This window comes from Nelumbo nucifera, chromosome 2 (genome assembly GCF_055504915.1).
Source record: "Nelumbo nucifera cultivar China Antique chromosome 2, China Antique-T2T, whole genome shotgun sequence".
NCBI classification, from domain to species: domain Eukaryota; kingdom Viridiplantae; phylum Streptophyta; class Magnoliopsida; order Proteales; family Nelumbonaceae; genus Nelumbo; species Nelumbo nucifera.
Genome location: NC_142650.1, coordinates 41,667,918 through 41,688,948, shown reverse-complemented (window position 1 = coordinate 41,688,948; position 21,031 = coordinate 41,667,918). Strand labels below are relative to the sequence as shown.

Below are 21,031 nucleotides of genomic sequence, written 5' to 3'. Positions count from 1 at the left end.
CCAAAATGCCTCCACGTGTCCATCAAATGTTAATAAATTATGTCCATCGGATCTGCTGACCCACATCCTGTGTACATCAGATTATCAATGTTTCCGATGTGCCGCTGTTGGGTGCTGGAGACAGAGCAGGGCGCATGTGATGAGATCTAACTGGACCAAAATGATCATGGACAGCTTGCATAGGGTGTTCATTTATATGTCTACGTAAAACTGCATTAAACCAAACTGAAATTGGTGGTTTGGTTTGGCTGACTTTAAAATGCTTTGATTTGGCTGGACGATTTCTTAACCTTATTTTTTTGGTTTGGTATTTTACTTTTAATTTTAGAAATTAAGACCAAACTATAAATCATATTAAACCGAATTATTAATAATATATTTATTAATGTATCTAATATATATGTTTGTATGTATATATTTTTTTAACATTTTCAATTTTTAACTTATAATTTGATGTTCAAGGAATTGTTTATAATATATGAACTATATCTGTTATTGATATTGGTATTCATGTTATTTGGGATTTATAATTGGGTTAAGTTCAATAAAATGGCCCAAACCATATTAGATACCAAATCAAACTCTAATAGAGTAGTTTAGTCTGGTTTGGTTTCTATATTATAATGGTCCGATTTAGTCTGAAAATTTTTCAAACCTAATTTACTAATTTGGTGTAAAATCTTTTCCAAACCGGACCATGAACTGATGAACACCCTTAAAACTGCATTTCCCTAAAGTCAACCCCACGTCTCTACTTTGGGTCACGTACCATCTCAACCACCGGATGAGAAAATTTTGACTCACGCACGACGGCCTGTGCCCTTAAGCGCTTAAACAGTTAAACCCTAACCCTGGTATCTTTTTTTTTTTTTTTTCATAGGTGGTCTGGTGATCCAGTGGTTGAGATGGTACGTGACCTAGAGTGGAGACGTGGGGTCGATTTTAAGGAAAAGGAGAATGACTGATCAGCCTAGTTCATAGTTTTCTAGCCCCATCGTACAGGGGATGAATCGTGACTGTGAATTGATACCAAATTCACATGTAGGATGCGGTTTATAGGTGGCCGCCCAATCATCGTCCAATCATCCCCTTCCACATCAGCATGGCCCATTCAGATTAGTGGCATACACCGACTTCGCGGTCGCGGTAGTGGTCGTGCTACGCTATTACTGTAGCCCCCCATCTTATCCTCTCAGCCACGTCAACTATAAGTCATGCGGATAAATACGACTACAGATAAAATGAGGAAGGAGGACAACTCCGCTGGGGAATAGGACTCTATCCCAAAAACCTTGGCGGTTAACCTCATCCCGACAACCCCGGAAGCCCAACCCGACCAAGACACGGACCTTCGGTTATAAAGAGGTATCTCCCGCTCAAGGTAAAGGATCCCAACTTCCAGCACCTATTGTCACTCTATTAGGACCAACACCCATATTGCTTGGCCCGACCATCCATCACCTTCTATTGAGTTGAGCATCGGAGTACCTACCCGGGGGTAACTCCTTGGGCCTCTGACATCTTTTCTTGATCACAAGTCTTGAAGCGCGGCTCCGTCCTACCACCTCGGCCTCCGCTCTGTTAACAAGGACTATTTGACTACCTTTATCGATTCGTGCACCACCTCGGATCGAGCGGCATTAGATTGGCACCGTCTGTGAGAAACGCACAAAAATCCTTTCCTGAAATCTTTTCTCTCTTATCGCGCAACCAAGAAAGCGATCAAGATGCCTAAGAATCAGTCTGAAAGATCGACAGGCCAATCCCCAACTCGGGAATCTCCCCGTCACAGCTCTCCACACCAAGAAATCCCGCAGTTGACCCTACGCAACTCCAAGCAATGCAAGAAAAGGTCGACAAGATCTTTGAGATGATGCAGACAATGGGTTCCGTGGCATCGCCCAACCAGGCTGTCCCGCCTCACGCCTCGACACGTATGAAGGATGATCCTCGCCATGAGGACCCCAAAACATGCCGAAGCGCAACACAGGTCGCGCACGCAACACCCGCCGCGCAACATAGGCCACACAACACCCGTTGCACAACACACGTGTAGCTCGGCACACAACACTGACTCGGATGATCTTCAAACGACCTGAGCCCACAATGCGTAGCTCGACAACGTATCGCCGACCAAGTAAACTACCTCGGTTGTCCATGGCCCGAGTCTAAAGTGGAGAAGAATGCCCCCGCCCATCAGGGCCTGAGGGCGATCATTGGACTCCACACATCCACTGACTAACAATCCAACCAGAGCTAGTCGAGCAACGGCCAGCCCTTAAAGAGCCAAAAAGCTCTCGAGACCAGTAACTGAGTGTCCCAAAGATGAGAGCTTGGAAGATACTCCAGCCCCACTAACTAGAGATTGAAGATCTCGACCAACCCCAGACCTCGGCCACGACAAGACCGAGGAACCCAACTGGCAAAAAAAAAGGAGAGAGAGAAGTGGTATGCAAGTTCAAAACAAAAAGAATACATTTTCATTAAGTACATAATTCAAAAATCAGCATACCGAACCATTACAAAAAGAACAAGAGAAACAAAAGAAACCCCACAACAACTCAATCCTCGACGAGGGGATCAATAGCCTCTTCTCCTTCCTCACTGTACTCGCCCCATCACCCTCATATTAAACCAAATTATTAATAATATATTTTTAATGTATGTAATATATATATATATAACATATATGTTTGTATGTATATATTTTTTAAACATTTCGTATATTATTGTTGTTTGTTTCAATTTTTATCTTATAATTTGATGTTCAAGGAATTGTTTATAATATATGAGTTATAGTTGTTATTTATATTGGTATTCATGTTATTTAGGATTTATAATTAGGTTAAGTTCAATAAAATGGCCAAAACCATATTAGATACCAAATCAAACTGTAATAGAATAGTTTAATCTGGTTTGGTTTCTATATTATAATGGTTTGATTTATTCTGAAAAATTTTCAAACCTAATTTATTAATTTGGTATAAAATTTTTTCCAAACCGGACCATGAACTGATGAACACCCTAAACCTGCATTTCCCTAAAATCAACCCCACGTCTCCACTTTGGGTCACGTACCATCTCAACCATCGGATGAGAAAATTTTGACTCACGCACGACAGCCTGTGCCCTTAAGCGCTTTAACAGTTAAACCCTAACCTGGTACTCTTTTGGATAAGTGCTGGTTGAGATGGTACGTGATTTAGAATGGACACGTGGATTTGATTTTAAGGAAAAAGAGATAATTTTTTAGTCCTCCTGATCATGAATTAATGTCAAATCCACATGAATGAATTGATACTAAATCCACATGGGCCAACTACTAATAGAATATAGGGACTGTTAAGAATTCTAGATTGAGCTGAAGAATACTTTGCCCTTTGCCACAAGTTGTTTAATTGATTAATCTTTTGACTCTTTCGCCTAGCCTAGGCATCCCCTTAGTTGACTCTCTCAACAAGCAATGACCGATTCAATTCATGCATTAATTACCAGGTGGGGCCGATAAGCGTGAGAATACGGGCCTCGGTATTGAAAGTAGGCACTTGGTAAGAGAAAAAAAATGGCAAAGATTAGATCCGTCTCCAATCCAGTTATCTGGGACCGACGCTGATTAATGGCATTTATACATTTTTTTTGTAAGATCATAAAGCTACTCAGCTTTGAGTCTTTGACCATCAGACAGGATTCCACTTCCACCTAACCAAAAATTTAAAACCTAGCCAAAGTCAAATCTGAATCATCCCTTCTCACAAGTTAAGGGTATTTTGTTTTTGATAGCGAAAACAATAATATCAGTAAAAAGAATAGAAGTTTGTGGCTGTCGGTTCTTGATGAAGGGAAATTTGGCCTGACCTCGCGATCGCCCGACACGTGGCAAAGGCAAGCAGCTCGGGACAGTAGAGCACCCAAAACGAACATCGGAAGCAAGTCCAAACTCATTACCGAGCCCGAACTCCAGACCGCTGTACTTAGTCCGAGCTCCTTGTTAAGAGCGAGCTCCCTGTCAAAGGTCCGAGCTCCCTAAAACCCGAGCTCCCTAAGTCCGAGCTCGGTACTAGGAGCCCGAGCTCCCTAAATCCGAGCTCCCTACTAGGAGCCCGAGCTCCCTGTCAAAGGTCTGAGCTCCCTAAAACCTGAGCTCCCCAAGTCCGAGCTCGGTACTAGGAGCCCGAGCTCCCTAAGAACCCGAGCTCCCTGTTAAGAGCAAGCTCCCCAAGTAAGAACCTAAGCTCCCTAAAAACCGAGATCCCTATTAAGAACAAACTCCCTACTGGGAGTCCGAGCTCGCTATTAAGAGCGAGCTCCCTACTGAGAACCCGAGCTCCCTGCAAGGAGCACGAACTATACTGGGCCCCAAGCCTCACAAAGCTGACCCGAGCCGACCCGTGGCAGCTCGGAACACTCCAAACCGAACTCAAGGCACCTCGCTCGCCACTCCAACACTTCACTTCCAAAGCACCAGGCCAGCCAAACGTACCCGACACCAAGGACGTCTTTATCCAAGGGCGACGTACCTGACTGATTTGGGATTTGACGCCTGACAGCCGCATTTCAAACGGCTTCCTGCCACCGCCACCTGCAACCGTCGTCACTAGCCGCAGAGACGGCTCCGACAAAAGGAACAATGGCGGTTCTGTCCGACCAGAGGAAATGACACCCGAACTGGCAGGAGTTCAGAAGTAATCATGCCCGACCTGACGGAGGCCTAGAAGTGAGTGCGCGAGGTGGTTATAAAAGGCTTCTACCCCCCCAGGGACGAGGTATGCTAACTTTCGCGCTATCTGGTTATTCTTGCCTTTGAAGGATTCTAACTTGAGCTTCGGAGCCCTTACGCCGGGTTCTCCCCGGAGCTTCTCTTCTCCTGTTTCAGGTCCCTGTTACTCAGTTCAGAGGCAAGATCATTGACAGCTAAGACCGGCTAGATTGTGCATCATCAATTGGCGCCGTCTGTGGGAAACGCTTCAAAAAGCCTCCCTCCAAAACTTTCATACCCTTTCCTTCTTCTCTGAAAAACTCATTACTTATGGCCTCATCCAGCAACGCCGGACGCGGCACAGAGACAAACACCACCGGGGAATAGCTCCAAGTTCCCGTGGTGTGTGTTGGGCAGTTCACCATCCCCCTCACGGTGGATGGAATCCCCAATCTGACTACACCACAAGCAGTGGCACCTGTAAGCCTACCTTCCGCAAACATCCCCTTCCCTCTTCCCATCGAGACTACCTTCATTGAACCAACCGCCGTCCCCCTGGCAGCTAGCCAAAATCGGTTGGACGACTTAATGCAATGCATGCGGGCAATGCAAGCCCAGATGCAGCAGTTCCAGCAACACCAGCTTCACCAGCACCAAGTGTTGCACAACCTCTCCCAATACCACTATCAGCAGCAGTTTCCCCAACTGACACCGAACCAACCACTACTTCCACCTCGCCACCCTGCCTCGAAGCCAGTAAAGGCCTCTCCGCAGGATGGGCGCCTCCACCAAGGAAAGGCCTCCAGGCCCCAGAATCCCCCAAACAGCCAGGCTTCGTCCCCAGGCCGGAGAGAAAGAAAAGTCATCCCCGCCTCGCGGCTCGCAGGCGGATCAGGAACCTCGCCCGTGAGGTCAGCACCTCGGGTCTCCAAACCGGAGTCCCCACTGGTGGGAAACCGATTCGGCGCACTAGCAGCAGCGGACTACCAGCACTCCGAGCCCATCGAGCTTGGCAACACGGAGGCCAGCAGCGCCAGCACAAGGCCCACTCAGCAGCGAAGACGCCGTCGAAGTCGACGAACCGCCACCCGCGTCTTATCCGAGCTCAGAGGCAAAGGCGAGACGAGCTCGGACGAGGTAGGAGTCGCCCCGATTCTCTCAGTTCCTTCCCCCCTCGCCTCAGAACTCCTAGCAGTCCCCTTGCCTAGAGATTTCAAGCTCCCGCCCCTAGACAAGTACGACGGATCCTTCGACCCCAACGACCACGTGGACGCTTTCCAGTCCCAAATGCACCTCGCCAGGGCCAGCGAATCATGCATGTGCGTGGCCTTCACCACCACCCTCAAGGGGGTAGCCTGCACTTGGTACAGGAACCTGGCCCCCGGATCAATAAAGTGTTGGGCTCAGTTCGTGTAGGTCTTCACTGCACACTTTGTCACCAGCAAACGGTGCCCCAGAGCAGAGGAAAGCATCTTCGGAGTAGTCCAAAGGGAAGGAGAACCCATACGGGGCTACATCAAACAATTCAATGAGGCATGCTTACAGATACCTCGGTTAGACCCCGCGGTACAGCTCGCCGCAGCAAAAAGAGGGGTGACGCACAAGGAATTCAAGTGGCACATGGTAGCTAACCAGCCCGCGACCGTGGCCGAGTTCCTCAAGCTTGCGGACAAGTTCATGAGGACGGAGGAGGAAATCAACCAAAGAACCGAGGGCGGAAACGAGAAAAGAAAGAGGGACGGCGAGCCCTCTAGCTCGGCCGACCGAAAAAACCCGGCCCAGGACCCAAAACCGAACCAGTCGTTCCGAGCTCCCCTACCAGCTCGGACGGATTACACGCCACTGAACACGAGGCGGGCCGAGATCCTAAGGACGATCAAGGACGCCCCCTTCGTGAAATGGCCACCTCGCCTAAAGGGAAATCCGAACGAAAGAAACAAGAATTTGTATTGTAGTTTCCATAGGGACCACGGTCACAGTACCGAGCAATGTAATAACCTCCGAGACGAGATAGAGGGGCTCATCCGTCGCGGATACTTAAGAAACTTTGTACAGCACAACAATAATAGCAATAAAGCGGATCAGCCGGGCGAACACTTAAAAGACGCCCCGGAGACTAGCAGCAGGCCTGTCGAACCGATGCAGCGACAGCCTCCGGCAGAAAGGCCAGTTCGGGGAACCATCCATGTAATTGTGGGAGGCTCAGTGGTGGCGGGGTGCACATCAGCGGCAGCTCGGACCTCAGTTCACGAAGCGGTCCTCGAGGAGCGGAACCCCCCGAAGAGGCCGAAGACCGAGGAGCCGATCCTCTTCACAGAAGACGACGCGCGGGGAGTTCGCTACCCTCACGACGACGCACTTGTCATTAAACTCAGGATCAGCGACTTCAAAGTTAGGCGCGTGCTCGTAGATTCAGGCAGCTCGGCGGACATCCTATTCAAGTCGGCATTTGATCGGCTACAGCTGCCAAGGAGCGAACTAAAACCTGCAAGCACTCCCCTGGTGGGCTTCAGCGGGGAGGAAGTTAGGCCCCTTGGAAAGATAACGGTGCCCGTGGAAGTCGGCACGTGGCCTTGTGCGGTCAGACTCAACCACGATTTTCTGGTGGTCGCGACCCCCTCCCCATACAACGCCATAATAGGACGGCCAATCACGCATATCCTGCGGGCGGTGGTCTCTACCTACTATTTGGCAATGAAGTTCCGTACGGACTTCGGTGTGGGGGTAGTGCGGGGCGACCAGCTCGAGTCCCGCAAGTGCTACGTCGCCGCCCTAAAGGGCAAGTCCAAGCCGGCCGGCGACCTCGATCTGGAGCGGCCTACGGAGCAAGGCGAAGAACGAGCCTCGCCAATAGAAGAAACAGTCGCGATCCTGACCTCACCTACGGACCCAGCTCGCGCACTCCAGATTGGTGCTTCTGTCAAGGAACCCCTACGGACCGAACTGGTAAGTTTTTTACTCCAAAATTTAGATATTTTTGCATGGTCCGCGGCCGATATGCCTGGTATTGACCCTAGTCTTATAACTCACAAACTTAACACTGACCCTTTAGTCAGACCCGTTAGACAGAAGAAACGGAACTTAGCCCCGGAGCGCTGGAAAGCGGTCGACGAGGAAGTCGAAAAGCTCCTCGCAGCAGACTTCATAAGGGAAGTCCATTACCCGAGTTGGGTGGCCAACCCTGTGCTGGTGAAAAAGGCGAACAGCAAGTGGCGCATGTGCGTCGACTACACCGACCTGAACCGAGCTTGCCCGAAAGACTACTTCCCCCTTCCTAGGATCGACTGCCTAGTGGACGCGACCACGGGACATGAATTGCTAAGCTTCCTGGATGCCTACTCAGGCTACAACCAAATCCGGATGGACCAGTCCGACGAGGAAAAAACCAGCTTCATAACCGAGTTCGGTCTATACTGTTACAAGGTCATGCCCTTCGGGTTAAAAAACGCCGGGGCGACCTTCCAAAGACTTGTAAATAGGCTGTTTCGGCCCTTGATCGGCACAAAGATAGAGTGCTATGTAGACGACATGGTTGTCAAAACACAGTTTTCGCAAGAATTAATACAAGACATAGATTCTGTCTTCCAAATCCTGCGTCAGTATAACATGAAATTAAACCCCAACAAATGTGTCTTTGGCGTCACCTCGGGCAAGTTCCTGGGCTACGTTGTCAATCGACATGGCATCGAGGCCAACCCAGACAAAGGCTAAACGGCCGCATAGCCGCCCTAAGCCGCTTCATGTCCAAGTCGGCAGATCGCTGCCTACCCTTCTTCAAAGCAATCAAAGGCAAAGGGTTCGAATGGACCCAAGACTGTCAGCTCGCGTTTAACAAGCTAAAAGGCTACCTCGCCAATGTGCCAACCTTAGCTCGGCCCGAGGAAGGTGAAGTCTTAGAGCTGTACCTCTCGGCTAGCGACGAGGTGGTCAGTTCGGTAGTAAAGGAGGCAGACCGGACCCAACGACCCATATATTATGTTAGTAAAATCTTGCAGGGAGCAGAGACAAGGTACCCGCAGATAGAAAAGCTAGCGTATGCCCTGGTGGTAGCAGCACGGAAACTCCGCCCGTACTTCCAGGCCCACACCGTCATCGTCCTGACCGACAAACCTCTGAGGCAAGTTTTACTCAAACCCAAGGTTTCCGGCTGGCTGACGAAGTGGTCCATCGAACTCAGCGAGTACGATCTCCGGTACAATCCAAGAACTGCCATCAAGGCCCAAGCCTTGGCAGATTTTATCGCAGAGTGCACGTTCAACCCCGAAGCCCCTAAGCTGGTCGAGCCCGAGGTCCCCAGTTCAGGCGAACTCGGAGCTCCCAAGCCAAACGAGTCCGAACCTCGTGAAGTAGCAGCCAGCGTGGCTTCCCTCCTGGTTAGACCAAGCGCGAACTGGGATGAGGAGCCCTGGATCCTTCACGTAGATGGCTCCTCGAACCAACAAGGCAGCGGGGCTGGAATAGTGCTACGCGGCCCGGGTGGAACAAAACCGGAATACGCACTACGCTTTGAGTTCGCGGCATCCAACAACGAGGCGGAGTACGAGGCACTGATAGCCGGGCTAAACCTAGCGCGCAAGGTCGGAGCAAAGCACATGGTTATCTGCAGTGATTCCCAGCTCGTGGTCAACCAAGTTACAGGCGAGTACGAAGCATGCGAACTCACTATGATTGCGTACTTAGCAAAAGTAAAGGAAGCTCTGCTCAACTTCCAATCACACTTCATCAAGCAAATCCCGAGGTCAGAGAACGCTAAGGCCGACGCCCTGTCCCGACTGGCTTGCACAAGCCACAACGCCAGGTGAACCGTGTACGTAGAGAACTTGCCTCGACCCAGCATTCTCGGTGGGGCAGAAGAGGTCGCTCCCGTCACCGAAGCGGAGCCGAGCTGGATCGACCCACTCGCGAGCTTCCTGTTAGACGGAACCCTCCCCGCGGACCGCAACACAGCCAAGAGGGTGCAGCGCCAGGCAGCCAAATATGTCATGATAGACGAACGGTTGTACCGACGATCCTACACGCTCCCCTATCTGCGATGCTTGCACCCAGCCGAAGCCGAGCTGGTACTCCGCGACATCCATGAAGGCTTGTGTGGCAGACACCTGGGAGGCAGAGCCCTCGCCCAAAAGGCACTTCGACAAGGATACTACTGGCCAACGATGAAGACAGAGGCAATCGAGCTCGTCAGAAAATGTGGCAAGTGTCAGAAGCATGCCAGCATCCACCATCAACCCGCTGCCGACCTCAAATACCTCACCAGTCCATGGCCCTTCGCCCAATGGGGCATCGACCTCCTGGGGCCATTCCCACCAGCGATAGGCGGGAGAAAATTCCTAGTGGTGGCAGTAGATTATTTCACAAAGTGGATAGAAGCCGAACCCCTGGCAATAGTTACAGCCCGAAACATACAAAACTTCTTTTGGAAGAACATCGTATGTCGCTTTGGGCTACCTCAGGTACTGATCTCCGACAATGGCAAACAGTTCGAAGACATCAAGTTCCAAGAATGGTGCCGAAGTATGGGAATTAGTCAGAACTTCACATCGGTCGCACACCCACAGGAAAATGGCCAAACAGAAGTAATGAACAGAGCCATCCTCCGCGGACTGAAAGCGCGATTGGACCGAGCCAAAGGTTTGTGGGCAGACGAACTACCAAGTGTTTTATGGGCACACCGAACCACGGAAAAGACCGCCACGGGTGAGACCCCCTTTAACCTCACCTATGGCACCGAAGCAGTAATCCCGGCGGAAATCGAAGTGCCTACGTTGCGACTAGAAGCGTACGACGAACGGACAAACGAGGGCGAGTTATGCACCAACCTCGACCTACTGGACGAAGTGAGAGACCTCGCGCACATCCGAACTGCGGCTTACCAACAAAAGGTAGCTCGGTACTACAACGCGCGAGTAAAAAAGAGGAACTTCCGCGTCGGCGACCTGGTTCTCTGTAAGGTCATGGTGCCCGAACCCGGCGTAGGGAAACTTGGACCAAACTGGGAAGGACCCTACAGAGTAATGAAAACACTCGGTGGGAGAGCGTACGAGCTCGGAACCCTAGAAGGGAAACAAGTACCCCGAGCATGGAACGTTGTCAACTTGAGAAGTTACTATCTATAGGCCACCAAGGCAAGTACACCGAAGTCATTTCATAAAACGAACTGAAGGACCGAAATGGTCAGTTCGGCAAAAAATATAGCTCGAAGACACCAGTACATGAACAAAAAGACATTTCATTTCAAAACAGATGTGTACATATATATATAAAAAAAAGGAGACATTTCATTTCATTTCACAAGCCCGGGGCTACTTCATCGTTATTAGAAGCCTCTCCGACAACGCCCGAAGGACCTGCCTCCCCCTCGGAGTCTGGTTCGGCAGCCGCAGCATTAGCCATCTCTGGAGTGATGCGCGAAGTGGATATGGCGCTGGTATCGAGGTCGGGGTACGTATTCCGGATCATCCATCGACTTAGCTTGAAACCCCTCCTGTAGGAGTCTACCATCAGGTCATCGAAATCCGGCGAAGCAATGTAATCGCTAACAGCCTTCTTCTTCGCGTCTTCGATGCCTTGAGAGAAGATCTGAGTCCTCTCCCTGATATCCTCCTGAAGATACTCGACCTGGTGCTCCAGGTCCAGCTTCATTTCCGCCATGCGCTGCACCACCACTCCCATGGCCTCGGCATCCCTCTGAGACCTCGCATGCCTAGACCGCGCACGGCGAGCAGCAGCATCAGCAGCACGAGCATTCTCCTCGGCAGCTCGCGCCTGCCGCGAGCATTTCTCCACCTAGTTCGCCAAGGCGTGAATGGAGGAGTTCACCTATCAAAGGAAAACGAGATCAGAGAAACGAATAAGAGAATAGAAGCTGAGCTCTAAAGAAGGGATCACTTACCACCATGGCATGAGTAACGGCACGGCAGGCCACTTGGTGCAGAGGGAGCTCGGTCCACGCCACAACTTCCTCAGGAAACATCGCCTCCTTACTCCGTTGAAGAGCATGAACAGGCGACAGCACGCTCCTGAAGTCCCCCGGGGCCTCCGAGCCCGACGGCCCAGCTCGCATATGAGCGGACTCGGAATAGGCGGGAGCCCCCGTGTGTGTGGTTTCGGCATAAGGAGCCCCCGCCGGCCCCTGCATAGGAGGAACCATCTCGGGCTCCTCTACCGGATAATCCGGCACCTCGGGCTCCGCAGCTCGGGATGGCTCGGCGCGAGCTCGCTTGGCCACCCGCTTTCTCCTCTTCATGCCCTCGAACAAGTGCCCACCTCGGGTCCCTCGAGAATTCATTGTACCTGCGAAAAGGAGTTCGGCATCAGTAAGACGTAAAAGAAGAGCAAGACAAGATCACTAGGGAAAGAACCTACCCAAACTCAGGCCCGCAGCAATAAGCTTGGCCTCCGATAGATACCATTGGCAATCCAGCCCAAGCCGCGCCCATTGCCGGAGGCCCTTCGCCGTCTCCTCATCAAGTGTGATGCCGGAATCAGGAGCGGCCACCCCCCAGCCGGTCTGAAACGGCCACCCCATCGCACTTCGCACCCCGAAATAGTCTCGCTTCCACGCCGGGACCTTATTGGGGAGTCCGTGTAAGAGCTTGAAGCCCGGGCGAGGGGACAGGTAGTATGCCCGCCTACACCCAGGAAGGGGACCCACTTGCTTTTTCAACATTAAGATAGAAGAAAAAATCTCCAGATCTAGAGGGAAGTTCTCGTCGCAAAATAAAGAGATCGTTCCCACTAAGTTCCTAATAGAGTTCGGGTGAAGCTGACCAACCGTCACACCGAAGTGGTTTAGGACCTCGACAAGAAGAGGGTGGAAGGGCAGTCGCAGCCCCGCGGCGAGCTATTCCCGGAAAATCACCATCTCATCAGGACCGTGTTCCCAAGGAAAGCTCCCCGTAGGGATAAAGTAACCATACTCACTGGGCAAATTATAGTAGTCTACGAGGGTTTGAAATTCCTCAAGCGTCATAGTCGAAGGGCCGAACTGATCTACAACCCGGCCACGACGGGAGGTGGATGCCGACCTACCCGAAGCACCTCGGGTGGTAGGCCCGACCCCTTCCTCAGGACCTACATCGGGCTCACTTGAACTACCGTGGGACGCAAACTGGTTCGTAGAACCCACATCAGACCCGCTTGAACAGTCTGAACCCTCCAAACCAGACATCGTGAAACGGAACGGGATTCCAAAACACTCACCCGGGAAGAAGACTGAAGCAGATCGTGAGAATTCGAACAAGCAAGAAGACCTGGGACGCGAGCTGAAAAGCCTGGACGCGAGCTGAAACTTAAGGCACAAGCTCAAGATGTACAACAGTAGCAAGGACGGGTCCCCCCCCCCCCGCGCACTATTTATATCCACAGCGTACGGAAAGCGACGGCCCTGATCGAAGCCAATCCAACGGCCCACAGCCGCGCTAAGCCGCACGTCTTCCAAGACCAATCGGTGCACGTCTTTCCGAAACTGACAGAACGTCGCGCACGTCTTGTCAAAGGACAGGTGTCGGCACGCGTCTTCCCGAAACTGACGGGGTAACGGCGCACGTCTCCTCGCAATAAAAGCGTCTGCAGCGCAACTCCCGAACAACTGCCGTCACGACTCCCAAACGCGCGCCCTTTTCTGAAAATCAAATTAGAGAAAGCGTGCTCAGCACGGACCAAAACCCTCCTGCTACCTTGCAAACTCCCCGCGCCAAGACGGAACCGTTGTCGCAGGGAGTGGGGGGCAATTGATGAAGGGAAATTTGGCCCGACCTCGCGATTGCCCGACACGTGGCAAAGGCAAGCAGCTCGGGACAGTAGAGCACCCAAAGCGAACATCGGAAGCAAGTTCAAACTCACTATCGAGCCCGAACTCCAGACCGCTGTACTTAGTCCGAGCTCCTTGTTAAGAGCGAGCTCCCTGTCAAAGGTCCGAGCTCCCTAAAACCCGAGCTCCCTAAGTCCGAGCTCGGTACTAGGAGCCCGAGCTCCCTAAATCCGAGCTCCCTACTAGGAGCCCGAGCTCCCTGATTAAGAGCGAGCTCCCTGTCAAAGGTCCGAGCTCCCTAAAACCAGAGCTCCCCAAGTCCGAGTTCGGTACTAGGAGCCCGAGCTCCCTAAGAACCCGAGCTCCCTACTAGGAGCCCGAGCTCCCTGTTAAGAGCGAGCTCCCTGTTAAGGGTCCGAGCTCCCCAAGTAAGAACCTGAGCTCCCTAAAAACCGAGCTCCCTATTAAGAACAAACTCCCTACTAGGAGTCCGAGCTCGCTATTAAGAGCGAGCTCCCTACTGAGAACCCGATCTCCCTGCAAGGAGCACAAACTATACTGGGCCCCAAGCCTCACAAAGCTGACCCGAGCCAACCCGTGGCAGCTCAGAACACTCCAAACCGAACTCAAGGCACCTCGCTTGCCACTCCAACACTTCACTTCCAAAGCACCAGGCCAGCCAAACGTACCCGACACCAAGGACGTCTTTATCCAAGGGCGACGTACCTGACTGATTTGGGATCTGACGCCTGACAGCCGCATTTCAAACGGCTTCCTGCCACTACCACCTGCAACCGTCGTCACTAGGCGCAGAGACGGCTCCGACAAAAGGAACAGTGGCGGTTCTGTCCGACCAGAGGAAATGACACCCGAACTGGCAGGAGTTCAGAAGTAATCATGCCCGACCTGACGGAGGCCTGGAAGTGAGTGCGCGAGGTGGTTATAAAAGGCTTCTACCCCCCCAAGGACGAGGTATGCTAACTTTCGCGCTATCTGGTTATTCTTGCCTTTGAAGGATTCTAACTTGAGCTTCGGAGCCCTTACGCCGGGTTCTCCTCGGAGCTTCTCTTCTCCTCCCGTTTCAGGTCCCTGTTACTCAGTTCAGAGGCAAGATCATCGACAACTAAGACCGGCTAGATTGTGCATCATCAGTTCTCATTCTCTGGTTAGTATCCTGATTAATAATTGGGTAAGGAGTTCTTTCTATTGAATACCAATTATATAGTCAATAATATATAAAGGTCTCTTAGTTTTCTTGCATTTCCTTCTTCCCACATCATCCATACGATTGTAATTCTTGTATAATTTTTAGGACTGTTCATGAGTCGGGTTGGGTTGGTTTATTGAGATTTTTTCAATTAATTCGATTTGGTCGGGTTACTTGAAATTGAAACCAAAACCGACCCTGTGTTAAGCAAAACCGACCTAGTCAGTTTGGATCAATTTCGGCTCTAAGTTCAACCATGGTAATAAATTAGTAGACTGGAGAAAGAATACTGAAATTTGATATAAAAAATAACACCTAATTCTATTAGAGAAAGAAGACTGAAATTGGTAGGGGGGCGGACCAAGTTAGAATAGAAGTTATCAAGAAAATAGAAAGTCAAATTGTATTAGAGAAAGAACAATGCATACAAAGGTGTGGTGTGGAACACTTCATAAGTCTTATATTTGAGGTATTATCTCTCATTAACATTATTAAATCATGTTCTTTACTATAATACCCTTTTTTTTAAATTTAGTCCCTCTTTATTTGTGAGAGCACTTAATGTAATTTGAACCACTACATGATATCAAATGACTGAATCCATGATGGCAATAATTTAAAGGGTAAATTACAAATACCCCCTTGTACTATGGGGTCAGTGACAAAGTCCCCCCCTGTACTTTTTTTTTGCAACAAATACCCCCTAAACTTTAGCCCTAGACAAAGACCCATTCCGTTAACATTCTGTCAACTAACTTCAAAAAAAATTCAATTCAACTGTTTAATTTTTTTTAAATATCCAAACTACCCTTTTTATACTGTTCATTGTCTTCTCCGTTGAAGTTAGGTGAAATGACTACAATAAAAACATCGGTTTTGAAACATCAGTATAGCTAATCCAGGTTTTGGTTGCCTCTGCACCTCTGGCTTTGACTCTCGGGTTCTCTACATAGAATCTAATGTGCTTGAATCCCTTCTTGAGCCAATGATTCTCCATGATTTCTGGATTTATTATTTTGGTAAAGGGATTTGTGTCGAGAAGACGAGAAATGAGCTAAATAAGCTCTGTGATGAACCAGCAAGGGCACCAGAACTCATCCTTGTAAATCTTCTTGTACATGGCCATGATGTTTTGATAATGGAAGGGAAGATAACCAGTAATCATAACAAACAAAATCACTTTGCAGGACCAGATATCCATTTCCCATGTTAAATAGGTTTTAAAAGAAAAAGGGAAAAAAAATAGAAAAAGTTTAGTGGGGTATTTTGTTAATTTAACGCTTTATGACATCTAAGAGAGAAAGAGAGAGAAATTGAACTAGGAAAGAGAGAGGGGGTAACACTAAAGGGAAAAGATGGCAGAGAGAGAGAATCATATGTTTGGCAATGAGATCTTTAAATTAAGGAACTCGACGTCAATAATGAACTTCCCGGTTAATGGAGTATCAATCACCCAAACAAAATCGTCGTTACTCTTTATCTGTTTGTTTGTTATTCCTGCAATCCCAAGTAACAAGAAATAAGTTCACGAAGAAAGCAAGAAGCTGTTCTTTTGCCATGGATATGCTGTTTTAGAAAAAAAGGGAAACTTAACTAATTAGGCTCAAGTAAAAAATAAGTAAACAAATATTGTGCACTTACCCGGATGAACCAGTGGCTTTTGATCTCCCAAAGAACATACGACTAGAATGATGAAGGATGCAATTGGGGGGTTGTCTCTTGTTAAATTTGATATTTCTGGGTATAGTTTAATGGACAATACCTGATTCTTCTCTACCGATAGATGCCTTCAAGACCAGAAAATTTTGAAGAAAAAAAAAACATAAGGATTAATTCTTCTAATTCCATCTTTCTAAGAAAAAAAAATGTTACAAAGATAAGCATAGAGAGAGAGAGAGTGCGCAAAAAAAATGGTCATTTCGTTTTTTAACTTTGTATACAAAATAGAATGGATTGAACTGAAAAGAAATAATTGCAATTTTCTATCTTTGAGAGATAAAGAAATGATCATTCGAAATGTTTGTTGAAATTGGGGAAAGGCAAGAATTGATTGGATCTCTCACCAATTCCCGTTGCCCATCTTGAAAGGATCGGATTTCTAGTAGGTGCAGGAAGCCAAGCTGTCGGTCTTCCATTGGGCGAGACGAGACGTGGTATCGACTCTGTAAGCTGAGGAATTGGTCATCCTTGTGAAGGGGGAGAGCAGCAGTGATCTCATGGATGCAGTTGAATATGTCGTCGAAGAATTCGCCAGGCTTTCCCAGGTTGACTCCCACAAAGACCACTCCTCATAAACATGGAAAAAGAGGCAGCACCAAACTTATCTCTGCTGCGCTCACTCTGACCACTATCAATCTCCTACCCAACCCCAAGCTCTTAAACAAATTTGGGGTTTTCCCTGTTAAAGTTTCGGACACGCAAGGATTTTGAACTTGCTTTACGCGATTGAAGGCGATAGTTGCAGAGACTGAGAAACAGAGAGAGAGATTCATTGAAACCAGTAAGGTAATGACATCGAGATTCATGGAAACCTTTTTTTTTTTTTGCGAGAGATTCGTTGTTTGGTATTAACGACCCCCTCTCTTCGCGCAACTTAACCGTTTTGGCGGGACCTCTAAAATTATATCTTGATTTTTTATTAATTTTAATTTTATTTGTCAATAACAAACGCCGGGATGCATGGTGCGTTACGTTATCCCTGTTTTAATTAAAATTTGACCGCCGGTTATTAAATGGGACATTTTTTGTTCGGATTTGCCAATCTTTCCTAACATTAGTTAAGACCGCCGGTCTAGGCCATTTTTCTTGTACTGACAATTCAATTTTTGGAATCAAATGTGTCAACCCTTGATATTAGATAAAAAAAACATAAAAAATTATATAATAATATTTAAATTTTGTAAAAAAACATTTAGACACTTATCTAATATTTTATATGAATTGCATTAGAAAAAATCTGTGTGATAAATAATAGTTGTTTTTATTGATTTTGTAAATAAAATATAAAATTTAAAACTGACCCAAAATGAAATTGTTTTTCTAATGGTAGGTCAGGGGTTCAACCTTCTGGGTCATATGTGCTTACCCTTGATATCTTAATTAAATAATATATAAAAAGATAAATATAAAGTTATGAAAAAATATAAAACTCTATGGAAAACATTTGGACACATCTCTAATATTTTATACTAATCATATTAAAAATCAAACATGACAAACAAGTATTGTTTTTAACCTTTTATTGATAATGAAAATAAAATAAAAAATTTAAAACACCCAAAAGTGAAATTCTTTTCCTATTTGGTGGTAAATCAATAATTCAATATATCAAGTCAAATGCCTATGAAGTCATAATTAAATAATACAAATTGAAAAGGTAAAAATACAAAAATGCAATATATATATATATATATAAATTATGTAGAAAACATTTGGACACTCTAATATTTTATATTAATTAACCATATTAACAAAAAGTAAATGTCACAAAGAATAATTTTTTATTGATAATATAAATAAAATACAAATTTAAACCAACAAAAAAATGGAATTGTGTTTCCCTATTTTGTGGTGAGTTAACAATTCAACCTTTAAGGTCAAATATGTCAACCCTTGATGTCATAAATAAATAATAATGAAAATTAGAAAGATAAAAACACTTAAAAGTATATATGTCTCTAATACTGTATATTCATGATATTAAACAAAAATAAGTGTAACAAATAAGAATATTTTTTATAGACAAAAATATAAAAAAAAGGTAAAAAAGTTTAGAAACATATTATTTACTATTACTTTCATCATAAAAAGTACCACGAATCGATGGATTTGATTGTATCTTATTCACCAAAAAGAAAAGAACATGTTGAAAGAACCTACCCAAAACAATTAGTGGGATTGAAGGTTCAAACATTCACCCCTTCTTCATTTTATTGGGTGGGTGAGAGGGCATTCAAATGATTCTTCATATTATTTAATTTCTTGAAATTAGTTTAAATCCAATCCAATCTTTGATCTAGAAGAAAGTGAAAATAAAAATGGTGAATTGTTAAAACCTCCCCTAAAGTTCTCATCGCTGTTAAACCTCCCCACAAGTTTGGTAATTGCAATCACCTCTCCTAAACTTTCTAACACAATATTTGTAAAAATTATTTAACAATATGCATGAAAATGCCCAAAATACCCATGCAGTTACTACTGATGCTAGTTTATGCAATAAAAATAATACAAACATTATGAAAAAGAAAAAAAGATATTTGATGTATAAAATTGTTTACATCAAATATTTTTAATACAATCTATTAAGAGGATTTTTAATATTTGATGTATACAATTGTTTACCCTTGATATCCTGATTAAACAATAAATAAAAAAGTTAAAATATAAAATTATGAAAAACAATAAAACTCTATAGAAAACATTTGAACACATCTCTAATATTTTTATACTAATCATATTAAAAATAAAACATGACAAATGAGTATTGTTTTTAACCTTTTTATTGAACAAAAATAAAATTTAAAATTTAAAACACCAAAAAGCGTAATTGTTTTACTATTTGGTGGTAAATAAATAATTCAATATTTCAAGTCAAATGTGTCAACCCGTGAAGTCAAAATTAAATAATACAAGATAAAAAGATAAAAACATAAAAAATAATATATATATATATATAAATTATGTAGAAAACATTTGGACACTCTAATATTTTATATTAGTTAACGACATTAACAAAAATAAATAAATGCACAAAGAATAATTTTTATTGATGATATAAATAAAATAAAAATTTAAACCAACCAAAAAATGGAATTGTGTTTAAACCCGTGAAGTCAAAATTAAATAATACAAATTAAAAAGATAAAAACATAAAAAATAATATATATATATATATATATATATATATATATATATATATATTATGTAGAAAACATTTGGACGCTCTAATATTTTATATTAGTTAACGACATTAACAAAAATAAATAAATGCACAAAGAATAATTTTTATTGATGATATAAATAAAATACAAATTTAAACCAAGCAAAAAATAGAATTGTGTTTTCCTATTTTGTGGGGAGTCAACAATTCAACCTTTTGGGTGAAATATGTCAACCCTTGATGTCATAATTAAATAATACTAGAAATAAAAACAATGAAAACACTCAAAAGTATAAAAATACATAAAAAAAAACATTTGGGCATGTCTCTAATATTGTATGTTCATCATATTAGACAAAGATAAGTGTAACAAAATAAGATTAATTTTATAGACAAAAATATAAAAAGTACCATGAATTGATGGATTTTCTTGTATCTTAATCACCAAAAAGAAAAGAACATGTTTAATGAACCTACCGAAAACAATTAGTGGGGTTGAATGTTCATATATTCACCCCTTCTTCATTTTCTTGGGTGGGTGAGCGGGCATTCAAATCCTTCTTTGTATTATTTAATTTATTGAACTCAATTGAAATCCTATCCAATCTTGATCAAAAGAGAATGAAAATAAAAATGGTAAATTAGGCATGAGCAAGGGAGGTTTTAACAATTTACCCAAATAAAGTTTGCCACATTTATTGTAATATTTGGAATAGTGGCGGTAAAAAGATGTCTAAGCGACTGAAAAATAAATGCTAGGGATATGTGAATTGTTCGGAGATGATAAAATCTAAATTATTGGTGAAAATTCCTAAATTAGTAGTTATGAAAGGAAACTCTTAATAAAAGGAAAAGGGTTATAATGAGGTGGCGACTTGAATGAGGAGAAGCACTAAAAATGTAAAATGGGGGTAAAAGAGAAACGTGAGCCCGTATGATGTGGCCTTTTTTGTTCTAATATCTACTAATTGACAATGGATATAATGGGGGATATTACAAACATTAACTAACTATTGAACAATAAAACAAATGTTGAAGGGGGATTAAAAATGATTTTATTAGAGATAAGTAATAATAGGGTTTAATATAAAACTTATAGCATAAGAGGATTCCATGAGACAACATAAGAGGATTTTTAATATTTTACACATGTGTGAAAGAGGGAAGGCAAGATTAAGTGTGAGGCTTGTGGTTTGGCACCCTTAGCCTCCACATATTCCTCTTACTATTATAGAAAAAAATTGAGTGAACTTGCTTACAATATGATCTATGTCTTCAACCGTGGTGTCATGAATGATGATGGCTTGAAACATCTATTAATAACGTGATGTTATATCACTTATATGTTTAGGGATGTCAATGGGTTGAGTTCAATATGGGTTTGCCTCATCCCTAATCCAACTTAACTTGACTCAAAATGATAATTTTTTATCCCGTCCCAACCTTATAGGGTCTAACTCAATATTGATCGGACTCAACCCATAACATTTAATTTGG

The 21,031-nt window shown here is 45.1% G+C and overlaps 1 long non-coding RNA gene across 1 annotated transcript; it reads right to left on the bottom strand.

Moving 5' to 3' along the window:
* Positions 1–14,927: 14,927 nt before the first annotated feature.
* On the bottom strand, positions 14,928–17,227 carry LOC148802136 (uncharacterized). Its single transcript, XR_016083022.1, has 3 exons — positions 16,719–17,227; positions 16,297–16,442; positions 14,928–16,152 (listed from the first exon to the last, which is right to left on the bottom strand). It is a non-coding gene; the product is annotated as an uncharacterized LOC148802136 (long non-coding RNA).
* Positions 17,228–21,031: the final 3,804 nt, after the last annotated feature.